We start from the raw sequence: 17,727 nt of genomic DNA, 5'->3' as shown, positions 1-17,727 counted from the left end.
GATGGCTCCGTTTCTTTTAACGATGAGGAGCCAATGTTGGATGAGACAATTTTTGATCTTTAAGACTGTTTTTTTATAAAGATTGTAATAAAAATCCTAACAGGAAGTGTTAGGATACCTAATGTAGGCTTATAACAGTCATTGGTGGAAAAGGAATGAAAATACACATATTGGTTTTCTGAGGTTGATTTTGAGTGACATTGACAATACTAATAAAAATAGATGTGTAATTTTTTGGAGTTAATGTTTAGGCAATAATTAACAGTATTCCACCCTGTCACAGTGTAACATATGGAAATGTGTTTTAATCATAGCAGACAAGGAACCGTGGCAGACAACTTTTGACCACTGTGAATCTGATAACAGGAAAGGAGGGATCCCCACCCAGAGAGGGGAGAAACCGTTGGGCTTGCAATAGATTGTGTAACATATGGCAGGATATGATAAGCAATGTATTGGTCTGGATTATTCTTGTACACAATTTATTTATCAGTGTGTATTATTTAGTCATTAAGGGTGGATTGTTAATGGGATTTATCAGTTAATTGAATGATTAGAATATTCCACCCTGAAACATATAATTGTATGGAATTGATTAGAATGTATAAAATCATAATCAATAAATGTGTAGTCCTAGTCAGAATTAGGGTAAAACAATATAGCTAATGTTTATGTCTTTATGGTATTTTAAAGACAGACTGTATGAGCAAAATTCGGCTCTGTCCTGACTAGAGATTTGGGAGAGAACGGGGAGTACGTCTCAAGGTCAAGGTCTCCCTAATCTCTGTCGGCTGGGTAGTGAGACAGTATGTGCGTAGGATACCTTCTGTTTGTGTGTATGTATGTGGGTAGGATATCTACTGTTTGTGTGGAAGTATGTGCACAGCTTTAAAATGGATGTCTTTGTATTCTTGATTTTAGAACGTTCCCGTGAATAAACATTTGACTATTGTAGACTGGGCCTCTGTCTGTTTTCATTTCAATCATTATTTTACAAATCCTGATTTAGCAGACTAAGTAGTTTAATTGAATTGGTTTATGAACATTGAGAACATAATTCTCGTGACAGCATAGAATCAATCTTTAGGATGTTTTTATCATAAATGTTCAATAATGTTCCAACTGGAGAATTCCATTGTCTGTAGAAAAGCAATGGAACGAGAGATACCTCTCATGTGAAAGCGCGTGACTGAGAACAAGGCTGCTGGCAGACCCCTTAGTCAAACAGCTCCCATCCGGCCCCCCTTCACAGGAGAAGCCTCAAACAACATTCTAAAGATGGTTGACATCCTTCTCTCAGCACATATCAAAGCTGCAGGCTAAAGTTAAATCTAGACTTGGTTTCCTCTATGGTAATCGCTCCTCTTTCACCCCAGCTGCCAAACTAACCCTGATTCAGATGACCATCCTACCCACTCTAGATTATGGAGATGTAATTTATAGATCGACAGGTAAGGGTGCTCTCGAGCGGCTAGATGTTCTTTACAATTCGGTCATCAGGTTTGCCACCAATGCTCCTTATAGGACACTGGTTGATGCTTATTTATAAAACCCTCTTAGGCCTCACTCCCCCGTATCTGAGATATCTACTGCAGCCCTCAATTTCCACATACAACACCCGTTCTGCCAGTCACATTCTGTTAAAAGTCCCCAAAGTACACACATCCCTGGGTCGCTCCTCTTTTCAGTTAGCGACTGGAATGAGCTGGAACAAACACTCAAACTGGACAGTTTTATCTCAGTCTCTTCATTCAAAGACTCAATCATGGACACTCTTACTGACAGTTGTGGCTGCTTTGCGTGATGTATTGTTGTCTCTACCTTCTTGCCCTTTGTGCTGTAGTCTGTGCCCAATAATGTTTGACCATATTTTGTGTACCATGTTGTTGTCATGTTGTGTTGCTACCATGCTGTGTTTTCATGTGTTGCTGCCTTGCTATGTTGTTGTCTTAGGTCTCTCTTTATGTAGTGTTGGTCTCTCTTGTCGTGATGTGTGTTTTGTCCTAATTTTTACAGTTGCTTGCGAAAGTATTTGGCCCCCTTGAACTTTGCAACCTTTTGCCACATTTCAGGCTTCAAACATAAAGATATAAAACTGTATTTTTTTGTGAACAATCAACAACAAGTGGGACACAATCATGAAGTGGAATGACATTTATTGGATATTTCAAACTTTTTTAACAAATCAAAAACTGAAAAATTGGGCGTGCAAAATTATTCAGCCCCCTTAAGTTAATACTTTGTAGCGCCACCTTTTTCTGCGATTACAGCTGTAAGTCGCTTGGGGTATGTCTCTATCAGTTTTGCACATCGAGAGACTGACATTTTATCCCATTCCTCCTTGCAAAACAGCTCGAGCTCAGTGAGGTTGGATGGAGAGCATTTGTGAACAGCAGTTTTCAGTTCTTTCCCCAGATTCTCGATTGGATTCAGGTCTGGACTTTGACTTGGCCATTCTAACACCTGGATATGTTTATTTTTGAACCATTCCATTGTAGAATTTGCTTTATGTTTTGGATCATTGTCTTGTTGGAAGACAAATCTCCGTCCCAGTCTCAGGTCTTTTGCAGACTCCATCAGGTTTTCTTCCAGAATGGTCCTGTATTTGGCTCCATCCATCTTCCCATCAATTTTAACCATCTTCCCTGTCCCTGCTGAAGAAAAGCAGGCCCAAACCATGATGCTGCCACCACCATGTTTGACAGTGGGTATGGTGTGTTCAGGGTGATGAGCTGTGTTGCTTTTACGCCAAACATGATGTTTTGCATTGTTGCCAAAAAGTTCAATTTTGGTTTCATCTGACCAGAGCACCTTCTTCCACATGTTTGGTGTGTCTCCCAGGTGGCTTGTGGCAAACTTTAAATGACACTTTTTATGGATATCTTTAAGAAATGGCTTTCTTCTTGCCACTCTTCCATAAAGGCCAGATTTGTGCAATATACGACTGATTGTTGTCCTATGGACAGAGTCTCTCACCTCAGTTGTAGATCTCTGCAGTTCATCCAGAGTGATCATGGGCCTCTTGGCTGCATCTCTGATCAGTCTTCTCCTTGTATGAGCTGAAAGTTTAGAGGGACGGCCAGGTCTTGGTAGATTTGCAGTGGTCTGATACTCCTTCCATTTCAATATTATCGCTTGCACAGTGCTCCTTGGGATGTTTAAAGCTTGGGAATTTTTTTGTATCCAAATCCGGCTTTAAACTTCTTCACAACAGTATCTCGGACCTACCTGGTGTGTTCCTTGTTCTTCATGATGCTCTCTGCGCTTTTAACGGACCTCTGAGACTATCACAGTGCAGGTGCATTTATACGGAGACTTGATTACACACAGGTGGATTGTATTTATCATCATTAGTCATTTAGGTCAACATTGGATCATTCAGAGATCCTCACTAAACTTCTGGAGAGAGTTTGCTGCACTGAAAGTAAAGGGGCTGAATAATTTTGCAAGCCCAATTTTTCAGTTTTTGATTTGTTAAAAAAGTTTGAAATATCCAATAAATGTCGTTCCACTTCATGACTGTGTCCCACTTGTTGTTGATTCTTCACAAAAAAAATGCAGTTTTATATCTTTATGTTTGAAGCCTGAAATGTGGCAAAAGGTCGCAAAGTTCAAGGGGGCCGAATACTTTCGCAAGGCACTGTATATATATAAATATTTAATCCCAGCCCCAGTTCCCGCTTTTGGTAGGCTGTCATTGTAAATAAGAATTTGTTCTTAACTGACTTGCCTAGTTAAATAAAGGTTAAATATATATATTTTTTTAATTAAGGTCAGTCAATTCTGAATATTTCAGGCACTTTGAAAGTTTCTTCAAGTGCAGTCGCAAAAAACATCAAGCGTTATGATAAAATGGTTCTCATGAGGACCGCCACAGGATAGGAAGACTCAGAGTTACCTCTGCTGCAGAGGATAAATCCATTAGAGTAACCAGCTTCATAAATTGCAGCCCAATTAAATGCTTCACAGAGTTCAAGTAACAGACACATCTCAACATCAACTGTTCAGAGGAGACTGCGTGAATCAGGCCTTCATGGTCTTATTGCTGCAAAGAAACCATTACTAAAGGACACCAATTATAAAAGACTTGCTTGGGTCAAGAAACACCAGCCATGGACAATAGACTGGTGGTAATCTGTCCTTTTGTCTGATTGGTCCAAATGTGAGATGATCTCAGCATGTGTGGTTCCTACCTTGAATCATGAAGGAGGATGTGTGATGGTGTGGAGGTGCTTTGCTGGTGACACTGTCTGTGATTTATTTAGAATTCAAGGCACATTTAACCAGCATGGCTACAACAGCATTCTACAGCGATACGCCATCCCATCTGGTTTGCGGTTAGTGGGACTATCATTGTCTTTCAACAAGACAATGACCCAACACATCTCCAGACTGTGTAAGGGCTATTTGACCATGAAGGAGAGTGATGGAGTGCTGCATCAGATGACCTGGCCACCACAATCGCCCAAACTCAACCCAATGGAGATGGTTTGGGATGATTTGGACCGCACTCTGAAGGAAAAGCAGCCAACAGGTGCTCAGAATATGTGGGAACTCCTTCAAGACTGTTGGAAAAGCATTCCAGGTGAAGCTGGTTGAGATAATGCCAAGAGTCTGCAAAGCTGTAATCAAGGCAAAGAGTGGCTACTTTGAAGAATCTCAAATAGAAAATATATTTGGATTTGTTTAACACTTTTTTGGTTACTACATGATTCCATATGTGTTATTTCATAGTTTTGATGTCTTCACTATTATTCTACAATGTTGAAAATAGTACAAATTGCAGGATAATCCATCTACCTGTCAGGTGTGGCATATCAAGAAGATGATTAAACAGCATGATAATTACACAGGTGTACCTTGTGCTGGCGGCACAATACAATGCCAAGTCTTGAGAGAGTGTGCATTTGTAATGCTGACTGTGGGAATGTCCACCAGAGCTATTGCCAGAGAATTGAATGTTCTGAAACAAAGCTGAAAATGTCCCGGTTTGGCCTGCACCAGACATGTCACCTATTGAGCATGTTTGGGATGCTTTTGATGGACGACAGTGTGTTCCAGTTCCTGCCAATATCCAGCAACTTTGCACAGTCATTGAAAAGGAGTGGGATAACATTCCACAGGCCACAATCAACAGCTTGGCAACTCTATTTGAAGGAGATGATTTGCACTGCATGAAGCAAATGGTGGTCACACAAAATACTGACTGGTTTTCTGATCTACAGCCCTACCCAACATATGCATATCTATATTCCCATTCATGTGAAATCCATAGATTAGGGCTTAATGAATTTATTTCATTAGACTGATTTCCTTATATGAATTGTATCTCAGTAAAATCTTTCACATTGTTGGATGTTGCATTTACATTGTTGTACAGTGTAAATGTAACGGCTTTCTTCTGTTGAAGGAGGAGCGGACCAAAATGCAGCGTGGTATGTTTGAGACATGTTTAATGAAGAACGAAAAAACACGAACAATACAAAAACAACAAACGGAATGTGAAAACCTAAACAATCCTATCTGGTGAAGACACAGAGACAGGAACAATCACCCACGACACACTCAAAGAATATGGCTGCCTAAATATGGTTCCCAATCAGACAACGATAATCACCTGACTCTGATTGAGAACCGCCTCAGGCAGCCATAGACTATACTATACGCCCCACAAAAACCCCAAGACAAAAACACACCACAATAACCCATGTCACACCCTGGCCTGACCAAATAAATGAAGATAAATATAATATATTTTGACCAGGGCGTGACAGTAAATAATGTATCAATCTTGAACAGGATTATCTATTTTGGATGCAATTTTAATTTAATTGATGGAGAGAGAGAAAGCCTGAGAGAGTGTTTGTGTGCGCACTGATTTAAAGCAACGATATTGGAGTGACAGGTTGTTTTAAAACCCTGCAACTGCAATTTAAAAATAAAGAATCTATACAATAAAAAAACAAGGTGACCCCCAAAAGCCAGATGGAGATGTGAAAATTGGATGCGCAGTCAGTGCCTTCAGAAAGTATTCATACCCCTTGACATATTCCACATATAACACATATGGTATCATGTAGTAACCAAAAATTCCATCATGTTACTGGCGGAAAAGGGTGGTGTGTGTGTGATATTCGGAGCAGAATGTTGTACTTTCATCCCCAAAAACACAGCTCCAGATAGATCAGTGACCAAGGCCCTGGCTGGTTTAACCACATTAGCTCACAAATTGGCAGAGAACTCTGGGGTAGATAATGCTCTAACAAATTGGTTTGATAGTTGTTATGGGATTTTTATGAATAATGACTAAATTATGTATACATTTAACTTAGAACTATAACTAAACAGAAAACTACTCTGTTACTGTATGAATGTATGAATCTTATTATAATCACAATACTGAATATAATGTGTGTAGTTTTAGTCAAGAATTAGAACAAGGACTTTCTGTTCCTTGTTAGAAACTAATGGAGCTATCGTCAGACCGGCTGGAATACTGTGTTCCTTACAGGACATTCTGTCCCCACCCAGGGAGGGGAGAGACCTTGGGTTTGTAGTAGATTGTTTAACAGGTGGCAGACAATGTGAGAAGGCTTGTGAACTATATTGCCATATTATCTGAGAGGAGGAGGGACATTTGTGGAAATGTGGAGGTTTATAGACCAATGTACCAGAAATGATAGGGAGAAAGTTCCCGTGAATAAACATTTGACTATTGCTGCTGGGCATCCGCCTGATTCATTTCAACCAGTTTCCTACAAATTCTGGGTTTCAGGCTGAGAGTAATATAATTAAATTGGGTTATGAACATTGAGAACAAAATTCTCCTGACAATAGTGTGTTTGGGAAATGGAAAAATGTCATAATCACTGTGTTGTGGGCAACTTTCACATGTATGAGTGTCTTGGTTCTGTGTGGATGTTGTTTGGTCCTCTGTGTGAAAGGTTTGCTTACCAGGACTCTGGAGAGGTCAATGATTCAACAGATGGTGAGGTGCGGACCGATTTCGAGCTCCGGCCAGTGTAATGACAAATACAGACCTCCAGGCCTAGGAGATGGCTCCGTTTCTTTTAACTACGAGGAGCCAATGTTGCATGAGACTATTTTTTGAGGGTTAAGACTGTTTTTTATGAAGATTGTAATAAAAACCCTAACAAGAAGTGTTAGGATACCTAATGTAGGCCTATAACAGTCATTGATGGATAAGGAATGAAAATACACATATTGGTTTTGTGAGATTGATTTTGAGTGACATTGAAAATATTAATAACAATAGATGTGTAATTTTTTGGAGTTAATGTTTAGGCAATAATTAACAGTATTCCACCCTGTCACAGTGTAACATATGGAAATGTGTTTTAATCATAGCAGACAAGGAACCGTGGCAGACAACTTTTGACCACTGTGAATCTGATAACAGGAAAGGAGGGATCCCCACCCAGAGAGGGGAGAAACCGTTGGGCTTGCAATAGATTGTGTAACATATGGCAGGATATGATAAGCAATGTATTGGTCTGGATTATTCTTGTACACAATTTATTTATCAGTGTGTATTATTTAGTCATTAAGGGTGGATTGTTAGTTGGATTTATCTGTTAATTGAATGATTAGAATATTCCGCCCTGAAACATGTAATTGTATGGAATGGATTAGAATGTATAAAATCATAATCAATAAGTCTGAGCTCGGTGCCGACCTGACTAGAGATTTGGGAGAGAACGGGGAGTACGTCTCAAGGCCAAGGTCTCCCCAATCTCTATCAGCTGGTTGGTGTAAATGTGTGTGCGTAGCAGGACATTGTGTGCTAATGTTAGCGTGAATGTGTGTGCGTGAGAAGCCAGTATAAAATGAATTGTTTTGTATACTTGACTTTAGAATGTTCCCGTGAATAAACATTTTTGACGATTTTAGCTGGGCCTCCGTCTGTTTCATTCGACCAGTATCTTACAAATTCTAGGTCGCTGACTGAGTAGTATAACTGAATTAGGTTATGAACATTGAGAACATAATTCTCTTGACATTATTATACCTTTATGTCAACAAGGAACACAGACTGAGACCAAGGTCTCTTTTACAGCTGGGCCCTGCGTATACATGGTTACACATACAGTTTAGGTACAATGCTTAAGAAACTACACAAGACAAATAAAACGATCACAGATAACACACAAAATAAATGCAGCAGCAGATTATTACATTTACACACAGGTTATCCCCCTAACAGGTTATCCCCCTAACAGGTTATCCCCCTAACAGGTTATTCCCCTAACAGGTTATTCCCCTAACAGCACAAGAACTTACATTACACGAAACAGTTACAAGCAATACAAAAATAAAAATGCTCCAATAAAAATGTAAAATGGGCAACAGAGGGACAAGAGTCTCAAATTTAAGTTTAGTCTGCAGGCTATTCCATTATCCCCTTACACTGTGTATAAGACAGTAGATTAGGAATTGTTAGTTAGATTACTTGTTGGTTATTACTGCATTGTCGGAACTAGAAGCACAAGCATTTCGCTACACTCGCATTAACATCTGCTAACCATGTGTATGTGACAAATAAAATTTGATTTGATTTGATTTGATTTAGGCAAGGAGCGTAACAGGAAAAGGCAGCCATACCCAACTCCGTGGAACTGGCATGATCCTCAAGTGTAATCCATGCTTGAGACCTGGCATGTGAATGTCACAAGCTCTAGCCTTCAAAGACAATCAATAGCAGATTGTATTAATCTCCAGACCTTAAAACCAGGCTCAGCCTGTGCAGTCTGTATTTTCCTATCTTGAAGTCTCACCGGCTTTATTAAGACCTGAAAACAACCCCAAGCTTATTTTCTTAATGGGAAGCTAATGTGTACATTCCATGCCTTAAGTCAAAATACTTTCATGGTGTAACGGTTCTCGTCTGTCGAAGGAGAAGTGGACCAAAATGCAGCGTGGTGGTTATTCATGTTCTTTAATAAAATGAACTCGACATGAAATAACTAAACAAAACAAAACAATAAATGTGTGAAAACCTATACAGCCTATCTGGTGACAATAAACACAGAGACAGGAACAATCACCCACGAAATACTCAAAGAATATGGCTGCCTAAATATGGTTCCCAATCAGAAACAACGATAAACACCTGCCTCTGATTGAGAACCACTCCAGACAGCCATAGACTATGCTAGATACCCCCACTAAGCCACACACCCAATACTTAACAAAACCCCAAGAGAAAACACACCACAATAAACCCATGTCACACTCTGGCCTGACCAAATAAATAAAGACAAACACAATATACTTCGACTAGGGCGTGACACATGGATTTAATCTTGTTTTCAGACCAAATGTCTTGACTGCATAGACGATTTCTGTGTAGCTTTACATTCTTGCAGATGATTATTTTCTGATATCCTTGGTCCTCCCTGACAGCTCTCAGGTAGTTCTGCTGCGCTGTGTTGTGTAACCGTGTCCTGGCTAATCTACATTTTTCAGGTATTCTGGTAAACTGTGGGACAACTTTCTTTTGTCCTTTTCTGATTGCCTACAGCAAGTACTCCCAAACTAGCCGCCGGAGGTACGCCAAGTTAAATAAAAAAAATCCTTCGCATTTCCAAACAGTCCATTTATATTTTCCAAAGGGCTATACATTTGGATGAATTTTTTTTGCTCGCCTGAGTAGCCCTGTTTCACTGCCAAAATTAAAATGAAACCATCTAGTCTTCAGCGAATAACAACACAATGTCAAATACAGGTAGCCTAGTCGAATAATTAACATCCATTGACATTAACCGTCACTCTCTTGCGGGAATTCAACTAATGGTCCGTATGTGGCCAAACATACAGTTGATGTCGTAAGTTCACATACACTTAGGTTGGAGTCATTAAAACTCGTTTTTCAACAAATCCACACATTTCTTCTTAACAAACTATAGTTTTGACAAGTCGGTTAGGAAATCTACTTTGTGCATGACACAATACATTTTTCAACAATTGTTAACAGGTAGATTATTTCACTTATAAATCATTGGATCACAATTCCAGTGGGTCAGAAGTTTACATACACTAAGTTGACTGTGCCTTTAAACAGCTTGGAAAATTCCAGAAAATGATGTCATGGCTTTAGAAGCTTCTGATAGGCTAATTGACATCATTTGAGTCAATTGGAGGTGTACCTGTGGATGTATTTCAAGGCCTACCTTCAAACTCAGTGTCTCTTTGCTTGACATCATGGGAAAATCAAAAGAAATCAGCCAATCAATCCCAGAACAACAGCAAAGGACCTTGTGAAGATGCTGGAGGAAACAGGTACAATAGTATCTATAGCCACAGTAAAACAAGTCCTATATTGACATAACCTGAAAGGCCGCTCAGCAAGGAAGAAGCCACTGTTCCATAACAGTGTTACAGACCTATATCCATCCTGCCCTGCCTATCTAAGGTCTTCGAAAGCCAAGTCAACAAACAGATCACTGACCACCTCGAATCCCACCGTACCTTCTCCGCTGTGCAATCTGGTTTCCGAGCCGGTCACGGGTGCACCTCAACCACGCTCAAGGTACTTAACGATATCATAACCGCCATCGATAATAGACAGTACTGTGCAGCCGTCTTCATCGACCTGGCCAAGGCTTTCGACTCTGTCAATCACCATATTCTTATCGGCAGACACAGTAGCCTCGGATTTTCTAATGACTGCCTTGCCTGGTTCTCCAACTACTTTGCAGAGTTCAGTGTGTCATCGGAGGGCATGTTGTCCGGTCCTCTGGCAGTCTCTATGGGGGTGCCATAGGGTTCAATTCTCGGTCCGACTCTTTTCTCTGTATATACAGTGCCTTGCGAAAGTATTCGGCCCCCTTGAACTTTGCGACCTTTTGCCACATTTCAGGCTTCAAACATAAAGATAAACTGTATTTTTTTGTGAACAATCAACAACAAGTGGGACACAATCATGAAGTGGAACAACATTTATTGGATATTTCAAACTTTTTTAACAAATCAAAAACTGAAAAATTGGGCGTGCAAAATTATTCAGCCCCCTTAAGTTAATACTTTGTAGCGCCACCTTTTGCTGCGATTACAGCTGTAAGTCGCTTGGGGTATGTCTCTATCAGTTTTGCACATCGAGAGACAGAATTTTTTTCCCATTCCTCCTTGCAAAACAGCTCGAGCTCAGTGAGGTTGGATGGAGAGCATTTGTGAACAGCAGTTTTCAGTTCTTTCCACAGATTCTCGATTGGATTCAGGTCTGGACTTTGACTTGGCCATTCTAACACCTGGATATGTTTATTTTTGAACCATTCCATTGTAGATTTTGCTTTATGTTTTGGATCATTGTCTTGTTGGAAGACAAATCTCCGTCCCAGTCTCAGGTCTTTTGCAGACTCCATCAGGTTTTCTTCCAGAATGGTCCAGTATTTGGCTCCATCCATCTTCCCATCAATTTTAACCATCTTCCCTGTCCCTGCTGAAGAAAAGCAGGCCCAAACCATGATGCTGCCACCACCATGTTTGACAGTGGGTATGGTGTGTTCAGGGTGATGAGCTGTGTTGCTTTTACGCCAAACGTAACGTTTTGCATTGTTGCCAAAAAGTTCAATTTTGGTTTCATCTGACCAGAGCACCTTCTTCCACATGTTTGGTGTGTCTCCCAGGTGGCTTGTGGCAAACTTTAAACAACACCTTTTATGGATATCTTTAAGAAATGACTTTCTTCTTGCCACTCTTCCATAAAGGCCAGATTTGTGCAATATACGACTGATTGTTGTCCTATGGACAGAGCCTGAAATGTGGCAAAAGGTCGCAAAGTTCAAGGGGGCCGAATACTTTCGCAAGGCACTGTATCAATGATGTTACTCTTGCTGCAGGCGATTCCCTGATCCACCTCGACGCAGCCGACACCATTCTGTATACATCTGACCCTTCCTTGGACACTGTGCTATCTCGCCTCCAAGCGAGCTTCAATGCCATACTACACTCCTTCCGTGGCCTCCAACTGCTCTTAAACGCTAGTAAAACAAAATGCATGCTTTTCAACCATTCGCTACCTGCACCCGCATGCCCGATTAGCATCACCACCCTGGATGGTTCCGACCTAGAATATGTGGACATCTATAAGTACCTAGGTGTCTGGCTAGACTGTAAACTCTCCTTCCAGACTCATATCAAACATCTCCAATCCAAACTCAAATCTAGAATCGGCTTTCTATTTCGCAACAAAGCCTCCTTCACTCACGCCGCCAAACTCCTCGACTTCGGCGACGTCATCTACAAAATGGCTTCCAATACTCAGCAAACTGGATGCAGTTTATCACATTGCCATCCGCTTTGTTACTAAAGCACCTTATACCACCCACCATTGCGACCTCTATGCTCTAGTCGGCTGGCCCTCGCTACATATTCGTCGCCAGTCCCACTGGCTCCAGGTCATCTACAAGTCCATGCTAGGTAAAGCTCCACCTTAACTCAGTTCACTGGTCACGATGGCAACACCCACCCGTAGCACGTGCTCCAGCAGGTGTATCTCACCGACCATCCCTAAAGCCAATACCTCATTTGGCCACCTTTCCCTCCAGTTCTCCTCTGCCTGTGACTGGAACGAATTGCAAAAATCATTGAAGTTGGAGATTTTTATCTCCCTCACCAACTTTAAACATCTGCTATCTGAGCAGCTAACCGATCGCTGCAGCTGTACATAGTCCATCGGTAAATAGCCCACCCAATTTACCTACCTCATCCCCATACTGTTTTTATTTATTTACTTTTCTGCTCTTTTGCACACCAGTATCTCTACCTGCACATGACCATCTGATAATGTATCACTCCAGTCCTAAATTGTAATTATTCGCCTACCTCCTCATGCCTTTTGCACACAATGTATATAGACTCTTTATTTCTTTTTTTCTACTGTGTTATTGACTTGTTTATTGTTTACTCCATGTGTAACTCTGTCTTGCTGTCTGTTCACATTGCTATGCTTTATCTTGGCCAGGTCGCAGTTGTAAATGAGAACTTGTTCTCAATTAGCCTACCTGGTTAAATAAAGGTGGAATAAAAAATGTAAAATAAAAACAGCCCACTGGCCCACTGTTAAGACACTAACGCACTTTGCAACCACGTACCTATGTGAGAATGGATTCTCAGCCCTCACTACCATGAAAACTAAATACAGGCACAGACTGTGTGTGGAAAATGATTTAAGACCGAGACTCTCTCCAATACAACCCAACATTGCAGTCCTTTCAATCACACAGTTCTCATTAACCTGTCGTGAGTTATTCACATTTTCCGATGAACAAATAAGGTTTTATATGTAAGATGGTTAAATAAATAGCAAAATTAAAGATTATTATTATATTATTATTTGTGCTCTGGTCCAATAAGAGCTCTTTGTCACATCCCACGAGTCGGGTTGTGACAAAAACTCACACTCATTCTTATGTTTAATAAATGTATCGTATAGTGTATGTGGGGCAGGCTTACAATGATGGCAAAAAAACAACATTTGAGAGTGTGCCAACCCTGGTGCTAGAGGGGGTACGCAGATGGAGGTTGAACGTTTGAAGGGGTACGGGACTATAAAAAGTTTGGGAACAACTGGCCTACAGTATATGATGCACTTCCTTCTCAATTTCCATCTCTTGAGGTATGACTTTTCTTTCGATCAGATTGGACCTGAGAGACGCAAACCAGCACATATCAGTGGTAAATATGAGATTGCGTACTTTGGAACCATTTGATACAGCTTTGATCTTACAGATGTCCTCCGTCCATCAAAATGTGTCTTCTGATTCATGGGAGCTGTCCCAAAAAGCTCCACACAGCAATGAGACAACATTATTGTACTGGCTGCCAAACCGCAGCTTGACATTACTGTGCAAGTTACATCTCGTCGGAGCTCCTGCTTTAAAGTCACAGCCTCTAAATATTGGCTCACAGCAGCCGGATCAGAGCTGGTGGAGTATTGTTTATTTGGGAGCTGTGGGGGTTTGGGATGGATTCTGGGGGTGAGAGCGGGCACAGAGTTGACTGTTAACAGCCTTGCTAATACTCTGCTGTTGTGCTGTGCTACACATGGAACGGGTTAGTTAGTAGGACTCTAGCTTACTGCACCCTGATGTTAATGTGCCATGAGTTCCAGGGATGCCTGTTGGGCTTCTTTGGAACTCCTTATACCTGCAGAGTTTCAAACCCAAAGTGTGATCATTTGCACCAATAAGTATTCTGTCTCTGGCAGGGATCAGATCAAATCAAATTGTATTTGTCACATGCGCCAAATATAATATAACCTTACAGTGAAATGCTTACAAGCCCTTAACCAACAATGCAGTTAAGAAAATACCTTAAAAAAAGTAATGTCACGTTCGTCGTAGTGAGGAGACCAAGGCGCAGCGTAAGATGAATACATACTTTTAATGAAGACGAAGAACACTTAACAAACTATACAAAACAACAAACCGAACATGAAGCTATAATAATACTAGTGCAGACACAGGCAAATAGACAGACATAGACAATAACCCACGAAATACCCAAAGAAGTTGGCTGCCTAAATATGGTTCCCAATTAGAGACAAAGATAAACAGCCGCCTCTAATTGAGAACCAATCTAGGCAACCATAGACATACATAAACACCTAGATAATAAACAAGCCCATAAACCTACAACAACCCCTAGACAGTACAAAAACACATACATCACCCATGTCACACCCTGACCTAACCAAAACAATAAAGAAAACAAAGAATACTAAGAAATAAAATAAATAAAATAAATAAAAGTAACAAATAATTAAAAAGCCGCAGGAAAATAACAATAGCGGGGCTATATACAGGGGGGTACCGGAACAGAGTCAATGTGCAGGGGCATGGGTTAGTCAAATCAAATCAAATGTATTTATATAGCCCTTCTTACATCAGCTGATATCTCAAAGTGCTGTACAGAAACCCAGCCCAAAACCCCAAACAGCAAGCAATACAGGTGTAGAAGCACGGTGGCTAGGAAAAACTCCCTAGAAAGGCCTAAACCTAGGAAGAAACCTACAGAGGAACCAGGCTATGAGGGGTGGCCAGTCCTCTTCTGGCTGTGCCGGGTGGAGATTATAACAGAACATGACCAAGATGTTCAAATGTTCATAAATTACCAGCATAGTCAAATAATAATAATCACAGTAGTTGTCGAGGGTGCAACAAGTCAGCACCTCAGGAGTAAATGTCAGTTGGCTTTTCATAGCCGATCATTAAGAGTATATCTACCTCTCCTTTTGTCTCTAGAGAGTTGAAAACAGCAGGTCTGGGACAGGTAGCACGTCCGGTGAACAGGTCAGGGTTCCACTGGATGTGCTACCTGTCCCAGACCTGCTGTTTTCAACTTCCTAGAGACAGCAGGAGAGTTGGAGAGCGGTATAGATACTCTTAATGATCGAGGTAATATGTACATGTAGTTAGAGTTATTAAAGGATTGTGTCAGTGCGGCTCAGAAATTATAAACCCTGTAATAACCCCTTGGCCACAATGATTTAATTGAGTAAAAGCCACCTGAGGTTGCAAAACTATATGGTTAAATGGTTAAATGTAATGTGTGTTATGACACTGTATAATGTAATATAAGATGGTAATGCTATGATTTTGGAATTATGATTTGTGAGTTATGATTATGTAACAACAAAGTTATTAAGGACATGTCTGAAAAATGACCTTCCCATTGGCACAGAGCAAGTAACATTAAAGGCATTAGACCATCGTGAGACAGGTTAGTTTTACCCTACTGATGATGTGTTGTTGTTATAGTTGATGCAATCCTTTATGTTATTAAGGATGTTGCAGGTGAACATTTCTAAATGAGCAGCTTAATTAAAAGATAGATTAGACCCATACTGTCCTGAAAGTGGCAGGACCTGTCCTGAAAGTGCAATCTCACTCCAGATGACTATAAGCAATTGCTTATCTGAGCACAGAAGCACATTGTAAAAGAGAGAGTGCGTTTACAGTTGTGCTGCTATGTTATGATATGTCTATTCTATAGGGGATATTTTGAGAAGTCCCCCCCCCCCCCTGCAGGGAGACCCCCCACACGCAGGATGAGGTTGTGTAGCCTACTGGGACTGTGCATAGTTCATATGAACACAACATTCTACAGCTGACCAAACATTATGCGTCTCTTTCTCATATCAAAGAACATGTTGGACCTGCTCGCATGTAACATAGGCTAATCGAACACCTCGCATCATGCACACGCATGGCATGACATATTTCAAATGTAACGGTGCACCTGTCATTTCGAGGTAGCGCAGTGCGATGTTGTGACCATTCGACCTTCAGCTATAAACGAGTTGGTATTTGTGATCTACTCTGTGCAGTATGCATGCACGGTGTTTGGTAAACGCGTTTGTTAAAACAATGTAATCCCAAAACCTGTGCATCAACACCATTAGACATTTCGCTGACGAACGCTTGGCTACATCATGACAATTCGACTCATATCGTCTCCCCAATAAAAGCTTTTGCCATGTGCAGACTGTTGTCGCATGTAAATAATGGTATTTCCATAGTTAGCTATAGGAGTAAAACGATGTACTTACATGATCAGAAGTGGTGTGATGCTGTCACATTCAAACGCGCTCCATTTCCGCCACATAAAGTTGGTGGGGTGTTCTCCTATCTTCCCAACAGATTCGTTACTTTTTGCCTACTCATTTGACGACGAAACTGGGCTGCATTCATTCCGAAAGCAGTGGTGATGGTGGTGACACATGCAAATTAGCATTAGGGGAAATTCAAATTCCTTGAAGCAGAGCACCTCTTACTTTGAATTCTTACAAATCCAGGATTTAAATATTTTACTATGAGAATTTGGGTCATAACATGTAGTGGACTTTGATTAGCTTATAAAAAATGTAGTGGACTTTGATTAGCTTATAATGGAAAGTTTATATTGGAAGTTTTATTATAGCCCCTATATTACACTAATGTGGCATGTATTCATGAGCACTATGAATACTACTAATTCTAATGATAAACATCCTAATATGGGGAAAACAAAGCCAGAGCACACTAAACATTGGATGGAAATACCCCTGTGGATACAATGTAACAAGTTGTAAAAAATTTAAATATTAATTCCCTGCAAAGATAAAGTGAATGAGTCAACTGTAGGAGTCACAACCATGGTATCTATTTGATGTAGCATAATGGATTGTGACTCAATGTTTCAATTTGCCTCAATTTTAATTTCGCTCTCCATTACTACCATGACTCAGCACCTCCCAAACAGGAAGCCACATAACACACTAACACTGAGGGAGACACTGTGGCGTGTATACATTGAAATGTGCTCTGACTCACAAACACCTGCCATAAATATCCACTTGAGAGGCTTTTTTTGGTTGGCCCTATTTAATTCTCCTATACAACTGTACTAGTTCACCAAGAATCCCACCTCAGACTGCAACAGCGTCACATGTTGTCCTGTTTTTAATAGCAGTCACTCAGCCAGCCCTGACAGTAGTGATATCTAGGGTAGCAGGTGTGACTTCCTCTAATCATGTACAGTGCATTCAGAAAGTATTTAGACCCCTTGACGTTTTTGACATATTGTTATGTTACAGCCTAAATATTTTGTTTTCCATCAATCTACACACATTACCCCATAATAACAAAGCAAAAATAGGTTTTTAGAAATGTTTGCAAATGTATTAAAATATATACACTTCCGTTCAAAAGTTTGGGGTCACTTAGA

The 17,727-nt window shown here is 40.5% G+C and overlaps 1 protein-coding gene across 1 annotated transcript in view; it reads right to left on the bottom strand.

Moving 5' to 3' along the window:
* slc29a1a (solute carrier family 29 member 1a) overlaps positions 1-16,716 on the bottom strand; it is a 64,831-nt gene extending 48,115 nt beyond the window's left edge. Inside the window, exon 1 of the mRNA XM_064932697.1 lies at positions 16,571-16,716. The gene's annotated coding sequence lies outside the window, so the exon portion shown is untranslated. The remainder of the gene's footprint in view (positions 1-16,570) is intronic.
* Positions 16,717-17,727: the final 1,011 nt, after the last annotated feature.

The sequence above is a fragment of the Oncorhynchus masou genome, chromosome 23 (assembly GCF_036934945.1).
Source record: "Oncorhynchus masou masou isolate Uvic2021 chromosome 23, UVic_Omas_1.1, whole genome shotgun sequence".
In the NCBI taxonomy this organism is placed as follows: domain Eukaryota; kingdom Metazoa; phylum Chordata; class Actinopteri; order Salmoniformes; family Salmonidae; genus Oncorhynchus; species Oncorhynchus masou.
This window is presented reverse-complemented; position numbering and strand designations above follow the sequence as displayed.